This window comes from Haemaphysalis longicornis, unplaced genomic scaffold, assembly GCF_048455015.1.
Source record: "Haemaphysalis longicornis isolate Haplotype H1 unplaced genomic scaffold, Haemaphysalis longicornis Haplotype H1 scaffold_1, whole genome shotgun sequence".
NCBI classification, from domain to species: Eukaryota; Metazoa; Arthropoda; class Arachnida; order Ixodida; family Ixodidae; genus Haemaphysalis; species Haemaphysalis longicornis.
This window is the reverse complement of record NW_027526203.1, coordinates 355,054,330-355,068,200: the sequence shown is the minus strand read 5'-3', so window position 1 is coordinate 355,068,200 and position 13,871 is coordinate 355,054,330.

Sequence of the window (13,871 nt, the reverse complement as noted above, 5' to 3'; positions counted from 1 at the left end):
AGTAGCAAAAGGCGCGCCAGCAGTGTGAACGCAGGAAATTTGAAAATTCAGCCTAGTCCTATTGCGTTTATCATGCGAGGACGGAGACAGGAGGGCAAGAGCGGAAAGAGAGCTTGTTACGAGGCAGGGTCTGAAGAAGTCTGTCGTCTTTCGGCGACATTTGCAGCGAAGCGAGCGGATACGCGGTTATTTTTTTTTATTTATGAGGTGTACGAGGCGTTCGCCTTAAAGGGACCGACAACCGATTTTTGTCGAGTATATATTCTCTATCCCAAATGAAAGGGCATCCCTTAAGACACCTTAACGCGAAATGGTTCTGCTGATAGCGCCCTGTAACTTTTTAAACCGGATTCTTTAGATATACGAGCCGTATGTGTCCTCCCAAAAATAATGACGCAACCATGACATACAGTACCGCGGCAGCCTACTTTTGTCTGTTTGCGAGACGAAAAGCGGTATTTAGAAACTTGTCCCCAGCAAAAAAATGGTGAATTCAAGGCTTTCTTATTCATTTCTGTTATTTTTTAATTTTTACGAGAGGTAGAATGCTGGCAGAATGCTGACGAGAGGTAGATAGCTGGTTTTGTGTTGTGGATGTCGGCAGTTCGATTCTTTCAGGGCGGGTCCTTTATTTTTAAGCTGCCATTAACGTTTTTGGAAACTGATAAATATTTCAGCAGAAGAAACGCCCCTGACTCAGGCAGAATATTCAAACAACGTATAACCCAAGCAGCAAGCTCCTTCACGTCGAACCGACGTCTGTTCCACGGTACATTGACCAACACTTCATGGACTGGCAACCACTCCTGCGACCAGCTTACCGTGATGGGCGCTAAACCTCCCATCACCCGCCTTCATACATAATTCATTGAAACTTCAGTGGATTGTGCGACGACCGAGGCGAGCTTCGCGAACGGATACGCCTGGACACACTGGGCCTTTGAGCTTTTTTGAGCATTTAACAATCATTATTTAAGAAAACGAAACATTAACAAAACAAATGGAAATCAAGAAGCGCAGCGAAGCAGCAGAATAAAACGTCACAATAACTGTAAACGGGAAATTCAAAACTAAAAGCGACACCAGAGTACAGTCCAATGGGGAATCACAAAAAACACCAGAGTGATCGGAAGCGCACAGTTCTCGAGCCGAGACCACCTCACGCCAACCCGCAGTCGATGATGAAGATATTCTTGGGCGTATTGCCGGACTGCGAGCGGCTGGATTCGCCTTCTTAAATGCATTCGGCGGCGCTGCCGAATGCTATATCGCTTCCGAGCGAATAATACTGAGAGCACCAGCCACGAACGACATGGCAAGATGGAAGCCGGTTTTATTCCACGCAGCTAAAATCCCGATGATGATGATTCCTTGATTGTTAGTGATGATGATGATGATGGTGATGATGACGACGACGACGACGACATATCAACTCTTCCCCCCTTAATTTACTGTTTGGAATGCTCGCTCTTGTTCCCGCTACCACTGCCACCAGGTCCCTTTAGCTAAGAGGGCAGATAGCGGGGCCAGCACGGTGACAAGATTTGACAGAAATTTGCCGTAATAGTTTACGAGTCCCAGGAAGGCTTTCAGCTCACTCACCGAAGTGGGTGCTGGGGCTTCGATGACATCTTTCATGTTGTCATCCTTTGGCCGCAGGCCTTTAGCATCAATACGATGACCTAGGAAAATGACTTCATCTTGCCGGAACTTGCACTTCCCTTTGTGAAGTCGGAGACCGTACTCCCGCAGCCGCTGTAGGACCTGCCTTAGCCTGGACAAGTCATTCCTTTTCTCCGCGATGATAATGTCATCCAGGTATACTTGCACGCCAGGAATATCACCCAGAAGCCCATCCATCCGCCTTTGGAATATGGCCGGAGCAGAACTTACGCCAAAAGGCAGCCAGTTAAAACAAAACAGGCCCTTGTGCGTGTTGAGGACTGTCATCTTCTTGACCTCTTCATCCAACGGTAACTGGTTGTAAGCTTGACGTAAGTCCAGAGTCGTGAAGACTTCTCCTCCGTTTAGCTTTGCAAAGATGTCATCCACTCGAGGCAACGGGTAACGTTCCATCAGCGTTGCTGCGTTTACTGGCATGCGAAAGTCTCCGCACACTCGAATGGAACCATTGCCCTTTACGACGGGTACCACTGGTGTCACCCATTCGGCGGTTTTAACCGGTGCCAGGACATCTTGGGCAACCAGCTGGTCTAGCGCGTCCGACATCTTATCCCTCAAGGCGAAGGGTACCGTGCGGGCCTTGCAAAACCGTGGACACGCGTTTTCTTTCAGCTGAAACGTCACCGGTGGTCCCTTGCAGAGGCCTAGCTCCGGAGCGAACACGTCGGCGTAATCGTTGAGCAACTGTTGTAGTTTCGTTCCGGCCGCTTTTACCTCGACTGGTTGCACACTCGCGACCACATTAGACAACATTGCGACGCCCACTTCGTTGAACGCCTTGATTGTATCTCTGCCGCACAAGGATGGCCCTGAGCTGCTGACCACTATGACTGTGCCAGCCACATCTTTCCCATCACACGCAACAGTCATACTAAGTTGTCCGACGACTGGATTAATTGATTGATTAATTAAACTTTATTTAAGCCGGCAGAACGACGTTTTTACGCGCCGCGACGCGGGCCTCGGCGTCGTCCTGGTGGCTACTCATCCGAGACGTGAGCTCGCGGTTGCCGACTCGCGAGTCTCATGCCTTGCGAGCGCCCGCAGGACCTGCTGGACGGCCCAGTGTTGATTTTCGTGGGTGTAGCTCCTTGCGGCTTCTGCAAGCCGTGGCGGGATGGTTCTTGACCTCGCTTCCATTGGGCTCGTGACACAGTTTCGTAAGATGTGCTTCTGGTCTGCAGTCTTCCTGCAGCAGAGCTGGCACTTGGCAGTAGGGTATGCTTCCGGATGCATTCGGTGCATCAGAGCCGGGGTGGGTAGGGACCCGGTTTGAAGCTGTCTTAATAGCACTGCCTCCGCCCGGCTCAACACCAGATCCGGAGGTGGGAAGGTCCTCCGAGCCAGGCGGTAGGCTTTGGTTATTTCGCCATAGTCTGTCATTCGGTGCTTAGCACCGAACCACGTTGGACGGTCAGTTGCGCGGGCGCGGTTGGTGAGGGCTCGCGCCTCCGCGTGTGCCGTCTCGTTGTGGTTTGCGTTCTTACTCGAGACGTCCTTGCCCGTATGCGCCGGGATCCACTTCACTCGAACAGTTCTTGGGCCTTCTAGACATGCATTGCGTAGCACCTGCAAAGCTTCTTTGCAGATGCGTCCCTTGCGGTAGTTCCGAACTGCAGTTCGTGAGTCGCTGATCACCGACTGGCAGCCTGCGTCGGTAATAAACAGGGCGATGGCCACCTCCTCTGCGCATTCTGCATCGGTGCACTTGACGCTTGCCGCCGTCACAGTGTCTCCCGTGGTGGCCTTTATGACAACGGCAGCGAAGGCTTCGTGCGGATATTCCGCCGCGTCTACATAGCGAGCGTGCGTATCCTGGGCGTGTAAGTCGACGAGGGCTTTAGCCCTTGCCGCCCTTCTGCCCTTGTTGTAGTCAGGGTGCATGTTTTTCGGTAGAAGATCTACCCTGATCCGGCGACGTATCTCATCCGGGATGGTGAGTTTGTTGTCACCACCACTGTGGCGTATGTATCCTAGGTCCTCTAGGATCTTTCTTCCAGTCTTCGTTGTAGATAAACGCTCGAGCTGGGCCGTACGTTGTGCTTCCGCTGTCTCCTTGAGCGTATTATGTACACCTAACTTGAGGAAGAGCGGTGTGCTTGTGGATTCAAACAGGCCTAGCGCGGACTTATAGGCCCTCCTAATGATGGCGTTGATCTTATTACGCTCGTGTTTTAACCAGTTGTGGTATGCCGTGACATACGTGATGTGGTTGATCCCAAAGGAGTGAACTAATCTGATCAGACTGTCCTCCTTCATGCCAGCTTTCCGCGATGTGACTCGTCGGATGAGCCTCATTGCGTCCGCGGTCTTGGCTGTGATGCGTGCGACAGTCTCGCCGTTTCTTCGGTGCCGTTCGATGATCATTCAGAGTACTCTGATCTCGCTGACTTCGGGAACAATTTGACCAGACCGCGTAGTTATCCTAATCGTGCCTTGTTGCCTGTCCGTAGTGCGACCCCTCCGTGGTGGTATAACTAGGAGTTCTGATTTGGTTGGTGAGCAAACAAGTCCTGAACCATCCAGATGTTCTTCAATGGCGTCGACTGCTTCTTGTAGTTTGGTCTCAATGTGACCGTCGCTACCCCTGTCTATCCACAGTGTAATATCATCGGCATAGAAAGTGTGCCGGATCCCCACTGTGGCGAGTCTGTTGGCTACTCCTATCATTACTAGATTGAATAGTAACGGCGATATCACGGACCCTTGCGGAGTGCCAGTGCTGCCGAGCTTCTTATCGTCGAGTTGTAAATGGTCTGCCCTTAGCTGAGCGGTTCTACCCGTTAGGAAGTCTGGATGTAGTTATAACTGCGTTCACCCATGTTGAGCTTAGAAACTTGCGACAATATCGCAGAGTGCTTGACGTTATCGAAAGCACTCTGGAGATCAAGCCCTAGGATTGCCTTATTATCTCTTGAGGCACCGGAGTCGTCAATGATTTCGTGCTTCAACTGAATCATCGCATCCTGGGTACTTAATCTCTTTCGGAAGCCGATAACCGTGGTTGGGTATAGATCCTCGCTCTCCAGGTAATCCTGCCATCGATTCAAGAGGGCATGCTCCAGCACCTTGCCTACACACGACGTAAGAGATATGTGTGATGTTATGGCAGGTTCAGGGCCGTAGTGGGAGCGGCTCTCAAGTGACGAGGCAGGTGACCAAATTCAAACAACGGAAATATTTATCAAAAAAAGGCAGAAAAAGGAAGGGGAAAAAAATGAATAAAGATGCCGCGAGTCCGGCGTGGCACGCGAATACGCTGCGCTGTCAGAAGGGTCCGAGTCCAGGCCGGGGGAAATCGCTCAAGGGCCTCACAGTTTTTGGCGGCGGCGGGAGCTGCAGCGAGTAGAAGCTCCGGTCGAGGCGGCTACCGCTGGCGGTTGTTGTCGTTGACGCGGCGTGGCCCCGGCATCCGAGCACAGTCACCGCGCCATGACGACGTTACCGTTGGTCTGCCCGAGAAGCTGGTCGGCGGGAACACGAGCAGTGCTTGGGGTAGCGCTCCCGCAGTCCGGGCGACTGCCGCTGAAGCGCAGGGTCCTCACAGGATCGGCGTACCCGCAGTCCGGTCGACTGCCGCTGGTCCGCCAGGCTACCACGGGGTAGACGCTCCGCTGGTTGCCCTCGATCGCTTCTCGATTCTTCTGGAACCCCCGAGCCTCGTTCCTCCTCTTTCTCCCTTGTATCGAGCCCCTTTTCGATCTTCGCTTCTTCCTCTTCACTTTGCCACTCGCACGCTTGCTGCGCCTTTTCCCCGCCGTTGCTTCTTGTATTTCCCGCGCTCAGGCCACTTCATGACATCACCCCCCGCACAAGAAAGTTGCCGGGTGAGAACACGTGCACTTTCACAACTTCTCGCGAAAAAAAAAACGGAGGATGTAAACAGGCAAAAGTGGCGCGAAAAAAAAATTGCTAGGGCCTAGACGCGGCTCATAAAATCGGCGCCTACATTATCGCATCCCTTGATGTAGTGGACCGTGAAGGAATACTCCTGCAAATATAGGCTCCATCTAAGCACGCGGTTGTTCAAGTGCTTGGCAGTCTGAAGATACTGCAGGGGCTGGTGGTCCGTTTGCAGTATGAATTCCTTTCCATATAGGTAAATGTTGTATTTTCGGACGGCCCACACAAGCGCTAAGCATTCGCGCTCAACCGTTGAGTAACGACTTTCTCGCGGAGAAAGGATTCGGCTGGCATAAGAAACTGGGTGCAGTTGGCCGTTGTATTCCTGTAGCAATACTGCTCCAAGGCACTTGTCTGAGGCGTCTGTCCTAAGAACAAACTGTTTGGACGTGTCTGCTGCACGCAGAATTGGGGCGGACGACAAGTTTTGCTTCAGAGTGCAGAAAGCTCTCTCGTTGTCGTCGTTCCAGTCAATCACGTTTTTAGCTTCTTTGCGCGTCAACTCTGTCAGTGGCTTCGCTATTTTAGCGTAGTCCGGGATGAAGTCTCGGTAGTAGCCTGTGAGGCCTAGGAAGGAGCGGACTTCCTTTTTGGTTTGAGGTCTTTTTGAGCCTAATATTTTGTCCAACGTCTTATCCATTGGTTGCACCGTTCCATCTCCTACCTTGTGACCCAGAAAGGTGACAGTCTGTGACCCTATTTCGCACTTTTTAGGTTTCACGGTCAACCTTGCGGCCCGGATCCGCTGGAATACTTCTTTCAATGTAATGATGTGATCCGGCCACGTTTCAGTTGCGACCAGGACGTCATCGAAGTAGTGATATACGTTTTCCACGCCTTCAAAAACTCTCCGCATCAGTCGAGCGTAGACCGCTGGGGCGGTCTTGATGCCAAAAGGCATGTACTTGAACTGGTACAGCCCGGACTTGGTTGAGAACGCAGTCTTTTCCCGACTGTCAGGTGCCATGGGTACCTGCCAGTAACCTTTAGTGAAGTCGAATTTCGAGAAAAACTTCTTTGGCCCTACGCGAGCTAGGAGGACGTCAATTCGAGGTATCGGTTCGCTGTCGGGAACCAGTAGTTTGTTCAGCTCCCTGTAATCCACACAAGGACGGATGGTGTTGTCCGGTTTCTTTACAGGAAGGAGGGGCGCGTTGTATGGAGACTGTGATCTCTCGATCACTCCCAAGCGAAGCATGTCTTGCACCTCTGCTTCGATGACCTCCTCTAAGGCAAATGGTAGGGGGTACTGCCGTACATGAACTGGCGTGGTGCTTGTCAGTTCCAATCGGCATTCTACCAGATCGGTCTTGCCTGGCAAATCGCTGAAGATCTCTCGATAGTCTTCACATATTTGCTGCGCCTCCTGAGTTTGCGACGACGATAGGCTGTTTGAAATGCACACGTCCTTGAACGATTGCTGCTGTTGAAGGGGCAGGAAGGGTATTTCTTCGCCTTCAATGCCATCCTCTATAGTGTTAATGGCCGCTACACTCGAAGAAGTCGGCTGTCGTTCTTCGTATTTCTTGAGCATGTTCACGTGAAAGAGGGTGGTCTTCTTGCCCAAGTCGACTTCGTAATCGAGGTCGTCACGCTTTCGAACAACCGTGAAGGGACCCTTCCTGTGCATCGTGAGTTTGTTAGCCTCACTTGGAAGGAGAACTAGGACGCGATCTCCCGGTTTAAGCTGTCGTGAAACGGCCTTCCGGTCATAGTATTTCTTTTGTGTTATCTTCGCCTTTTGCAGCTCTTCCTGGGCAGCTTTGCACGTCTCTTCGAGTTTGTGTCGTAGCTCGACGAGGTACGTGTAGGTGGTCCGTACGTCTTCCTCCATGGCCTCGCCAGTCCATAGTTCTCTCAGTACTGTCATAGGTCCCCGGACATGTCGGCCATATATCAGTTCGAAAGGCGAGAATCCGAGACTGGCTTGGGGTACTTCCCGGTACGCAAAAAGCAACGGTGGCAAGTAACGGTCCCAGCATCTTGGTTTTTCTTGGCACATCCGTCTGAGCACCGTCTTCAGCGTGCCGTTGTACCTTTCTACCAGTCCATTGCTCATGGCATGATAAGGTGTCGTATGGAGGGACTTGATGGACAAGAGTCGGTTGACTTCTTGCATGAGCCCTGAGGTGAAGCTTCGCCCTCGGTCCGTGACGATTTCTTTTGGAAGTCCCACTCTGGAAAACATTTCGAGAAGCCCTTCTGCGACGTGAACGCTGTCAACGCTCGGTAGCGCGACGGCGTCGGCGTAGCGTGTCGCGAAGTCTATCATAGTGAGGATATATTTGTTTCCTTTCTCGGAAGCGGGTCTGATCGGGCCGATTAGGTCGACTGCTACTCTCCGGAACGGAGTGTCGATGAGCGGCATACTTCCTAACGGTGCGACGCCTACTCTTCCTTTCGGTGCAGTCCTTTGGCAAATGTCACAGGACTTCACGAATCGCCTTCACGTCGGCATGCATGCCCGGCCAGTAAAATTCATCAAGGATCCTGTCCGTTGTTTTGCGGATGCCTTGGTGTCCGGCCATGATGCCTTCGTGTGCCATCTGTAGCACTGCGTTCCTCAAAGGTTGGGGTACCACCACCTGCTTGAATGAGCGTCCAGACAAAAGGTGATACTGCCGGTACATCAATCCCCTGTCTACAACATATTTGTAGTGGTTGCCACTCCTGGATGTGAAAGTTGTCCCCCGCTTCCGAAAACAGTCTTTCAAGCTGTCATCTTGTTCTTGTTTTTCCTTGAGCTCATCTCTCGTGACCTCCGCGATGTTAAAGCTACCTGTAGGCAGCCTGTCGATTTCGGCGACAGCCACGAGCTTCTGAGAGTCCATCGCAGTATTAGAGCTGCCCGAGCTCTGAGCTGGTTCTTGATAGCTTTCTGGGGTGGATGCCATTTCTAGTCAGGGTCGTTGGGTGGTCTGGCTCCTGGTATGTTCCCTAGTACTAAATCATACAAGGGATCCTGCATGCATTTCACCAGAAGCATCCTTGAAAAGTAGGGCGTGTGGACCTTGACGTACGCTTCTTGAAGTTGCTGCGCAGTTTTGTCCACGAACACCACACTGGAAGCTTGGCCCGTCAGACAAGAGTCTGGCACAAGATCGCGGCGCACGATTACGGTATTACTGCCGGAGTCTCGTAGCACCGATATCCGCTTCCCGTACATTTCCCCAGTCACCACAGGTAGGTTTTCAACCAAGAACTTGTTGATCCTTGAATCGCTCTTTTCTAGCTGTTCGGGGGTCCTCTTCTGTAGACGTCGGCGCTTTGCTACGGTGCAAGCCGAAACCTGTTTTGCGTCGCCCTCTTTTCCTCGACAGTTCTCAGTTCTATGGCCAGGTTTTCCGCACTTGCCGCGGCTACCATGCCGTCCTGACATTCTACAGTCACTAGCACGGTGGCCTAGTTTGCCGCATATGAAGCAACCTTGGGTCTTCGTTAATTTTGGGGCCTGATCTGACCTCTGGTCCCGTCTCGGTTCATCTCGGGCCTTACCCAAGTTTTTGATGGCCTGTGCTTCCATGAAGTGGTCGCATGCTTCTGCCATCTCCTTAGTTGTCTTGCAGTTCCTTTCCTTGATAAAGACTGCTAGTTGCGTGTGGCAGCACTTCATGAATTGTTCCCCAATCATTCTGTCTCGCAGTTCGTCGAAAGTTTTCGCGACGCCGGACGTCTCTAGCCACCTGTCAAAATAGCCAGCAAGGCGAGAAACGAACTGTACGCCGGTTTCCCCGTCTTCGGCTTTCGCATTCCTGAACTTTTCGTTGTACCCCTGCGAAGTGAAGCGGAATCGTTGAAGCAGGGCCAGCTTCACTTTTCTGTAATCTAGGGAGTCCTCTGGGGTCATTCTCCCAATCACTGTCAGCGCTTCACCCGCGAGGCACATACTCAGAGCTACTGCCCATTCACTTTCAGGCCACTTCTGCGAAAGCGCGATTCTTTCGAACCTGACAAGATAGGCGTCGAGGTCGTCTCTCCTGTCATCAAAAGGTGGGATAAGCTTGTGAGGGCTGACCGCCGTTGCGTGTCCCGAGGCTACAGGTTCAGGTGCTGAGCGATCAACTTGCGCGCTATCCCTCGCGAGCTCTTGCAAGCGGATCTTCATCTCTAATGTCTTCTGCTCCCGCTCGGATGCTTCTTTCTCCCGTTGCGCTTCTTCCCTCGCGCGTTCTGCAGCTTCTTTCACGGCCTCACGCGCTGCCAGCCGTTCTTCCCTTAATCGAGCCTGCTCAGACTTCACCCATTCCCGAAGCTCCGCGTCCTTGTAACCCAATTCCTTTCCTAGAGCGATAGTCTTTTCGAGGTCCATGCTGCCACTTCACTCGTGAATTCCGCTCGGTTCTACGTCCTGCTCTTCAAGATGTAAAGAAGAGTCCTGTCGCGGACGCCACTTGTGATGTTATGGCAGGTTCAGGGCCGTAGTGGGAGCGGCTCTCAAGTGACGAGGCAGGTGACCAAATTCAAACAACGGAAATATTTATCAAAAAAAAGGCAGAAAAAGGAAGGGAAAAAATGAATAAAGATGCCGCGAGTCCGGCGTGGCACGCGAATACGCTGTCGCTGTCAGAAGGGTCCGAGTCCAAGCCGCGCGAAATTGCTCAAGGGCCTCACAGTTTTTGGCGGCGGCGGGAGCTGCAGCGAGTAGAAGCTCCGGTCGAGGCGGCTACCGCTGGCGGTTGTTGTCGTTGACGCGGCGTGGCCCCGACATCCGAGCACAGTCACCGCGCCATGACGACGTTACCGTTGGTCTGCCCGAGAAGCTGGTCGGCGGGAACACGAGCAGTGCTTGGGGTAGCGCTCCCGCAGTCCGGGCGACTGCCGCTGAAGCACAGGGTCCTCACAGGATCGGCGTACCCGCAGTCCGGTCGACTGCCGCTGGTCCGCCAGGCTACCACGGGGTAGACGCTCCGCTGGTTGCCCTCGATCGCTTCTCGATTCTTCTGGAACCCCCGAGCCTCGTTCCTCCTCTTTCTCCCTTGTCTCGAGCCCCTTTTCGATCTTCGCTTCTTCCTCTTCACTTTGCCACTCGCACGCTTGCTGCGCCTTTTCCCCGCCGTTGCTTCTTGTATTTCCCGCGCTCAGGCCACTTCATGACAATATGGGCCTAAGATTGTCAGTGTCCGGCGGTTTACCTGGCTTAGGGATGAGAATGGTCTTGGCTGTTTTCCATTGCCGTGGCAGTGATCCTGTTTTCCAACACTTGTTGTAGAATTTTGTTAGGTTTTCAATTGAGTGGTCGTCTAGGTTCCTGAGAGTCTTATTTGTTACTAGGTCCGGGCCGGCTGCAGATTTGCTGTTTAAGTCGTGTAGTGCTACTCGAACCTCTTCTACATCGATTTCCCGATCGAGCCTTTTGTTTGGTAGCCCTTGGTATGGACCATATTGCACAATTGGGGTAGGCGGTAAGTATTTGTCGTTGATTTTCTTAAGTACCTCCTTTTCACCGTGTTTTTGTATGGCGCGGTGCATAAGCTTGGTTAGCCTATCACGTTGATGGGACTTTGATTTAGTTTCATCCAAGAGATGGCGTAAGAGGTTCCAGGTCCTTCCACAATGCAACTGTCCATCCGCCGCGTTGCAGATCTCATTCCACTGCTGAATGCAGAGGGCGCGGCAGTGTCCTTGGATCGCTCTGTTGAGCTCAGCCACCTTCTTTCTGAGGCGCCTATTGAGCCATTATTTTTTCCAGCGGTCCAGCAAGGACCGTTTAGCCTCGATGAGGTGTGCTAGTCTGCTGTCCATTTGCTCAATGTCTGCATCCGTCTCAATGGTTTCTGTCGCTTTTCGTACATCCTCGGTAAGCTCCCTGGCCCAGGTTTCTATGCCCTCGATTTCACAGTGTTCTTTGGGCCTACGCTCTCTGAAGGCGTTCCAGTCGACCAGTTTGTGCGTCCTGATGCTGGTGTTGTTGTATTCCGGGATGTTGATTTCAATTATAGTATGGTCGCTTCCAAGGTCGACTCCCGTGTTGGCCCACGTAATTACTGCTTTATTATCGTTCTTCACGAACGTGAGATCAGGTGTGGTATCCCTGGAAACCGAGTTTCCGATCCTGGTTGGATTTGTCGGGTCCGTAATGAGCGTGTAGCCGAGGTCCGTGGTGTCTTGGTGTAGGTCTTTTCCCTTAGCTGTCTGTTTCTTGTAACCCCAAGCAGGGTGCATTGCATTGAAGTCGCCGCACACTATAAGGGTGTTTCGACCCGCTGCAGTGCTAGCCCTGAGTAGCAGCGTATTGAACTTCTGCTTCCTTTGTGATGGGTTGCTGTATAGGTTGAGGAGGTATAGGGTTCCCTTCTTCCTCTTGCCGGGTATGATCTGGGTGAACGTGTGCTCAATTTTTGCTTGCCCTTGCTGTAATTCATGTTCCACGAGGGTGAGCCCCTTTCTGACCAGTGTGCATAAGCCCCATGCCATCGGCGGAGCCCTTGTGCACCCTATAGCCGGGAAGGGACGGGGCGTCGGTGAGTGTTTCTTGAAGTAACAATACATCTGGCTTCCTTGTGGTGTATGCGATATGTTGCTGGAGGACCGCCTTCTTGTTCTTGAAGTCACGACAGTTCCATTGCCAGATCGCTAAATCTGCGCTGGTTGCTGGTGCGTTGGTGGCCATGTTTGATTAAGGTTGAGAAGCTGCTGGTTGCCTTGATTGTAAGGATGCTGCGCGAAGAGCGGTGCAAACGTTGGGTGACTTACAATTGGCCGTAAGGTTAACTCGATCTGCTGAAGCGCCGGGATGCATGAGCCCATGAGCTCCTCCAGCTTGTTGAATCGAGCTTCCCACCGTGCCTCTATGTGGTCCATCCTTGCTTCAAGTTCGTCGACATGCTTGTTTTTCTTATCCCTGGACGAGTGGGATTCGACAGCTCTCTTCTTAATGGCTGGTTCCTTTACGGGCCTGTCGCTCTCGCCTTGCGTCTTGGCAGTGTCCATTGGTTCGCTATTCATCTGTGTCGATTTAGATGATAACTGGAACGGTTGTGTTGTGAGCAATGCCCGGATATTGGCCATTTCTTTCGTGAGATTGTCCATGGATGTCTTGAGTTCGGTATTTTCTTTCTCGAGGTTGTTCAGGGACACTTTAAGTGCAACGTTCTCCCTCCGTAAAGATTCCATGGCCTCGTCGTTCCTAGGCACGCTTACGTGTGCCGGAGTCTTCTTTTCCTTGTTTTCTTTCATCGCGTCAGCCCAGCTAACACGCTCATGTGACGGCGAGCGCTTTCTGCTTAAGCTTTTATGTCTCTACTAGGGCTCCTGTTGTTCTTGCTGCACCTGCTGGCGTCCCTTGTTTTCGACAGCGAACGGTTCCGGGAATGGGATCTTGGGGTACGTTGCACCTGAACTTGACCGAGTAGTGGAAAGTCTGCGTTCGACAGCTGCTGCTCCGCTTGTCGACGGGTCCATTGTCTTCGTCGAACGATGTAGGGGGTCTTGTACTTGGCCTTACAGGCGCGGTCCCCTGTTGGGTGTGCGCCATTACATAACTTGCACTTGGGCGTGCATGTGTGTTCTTTTTTGGGGTTGGTTTCCCTGCCTGCTAAACAGGTCTTAGATGTAGGCGTCGGGCAGATGTCTTTTCGATGACCCACCTTGCCACACTGTTGGCATATGTCTATTTGCTTCCTGTAGAGATGGCAAGGAATCAGGGTGACCCCGTAGCTTACAAAGTTGGGAACCTTGAGGCCTTGGAACGCGACGATGACGGTGGTGGTCTCGCCAATTCTCTTGGTGCCCACTGCGAGAGGGTTCCTGTTGTTCACAATGTTGCGGTCGATGACTACGGCGCTGTCCGACAGGGGGACTCACCGTATGACGCCCTTGACGGTGTCGTAAGGAGCCGTGCGGTAGGCACCGACCTCGTGAACCTTATCGTGCACACGAATTGCTTGAATTCGGGCGTATTTTGTAGCATTTGCTTCGCTTGGAGTACTAACAACCAGGATATTCTGTTGATCATTGGGACAGATGGTATCCCCCGCACTTTCCTCATTGGAAATGCCGGCCGCACGCAGTATTGCATCCGCCACGTTTGCAGTGCCTGCTTTGATGATGTCCAGTCCCCCTCTGGGTCTCACGACAACCTTGCATTCCTCGCGCGGCATAATTGGCATGCGCGCAGCCTTGGTGACAGTGGTGCGAAAATTATTCCCTTGCCTTGTTGAAGTACTCACTTTGCGTAGCCCTTGGTCAGGTGTTTCGTCGTTGTTCGGAGATCGTCAACGTAGCCTCGACATGCGTTCCCGGCGAGCGTCCAGCCTTCGTCGTTGCGATATTCCTCGGGTGAGATT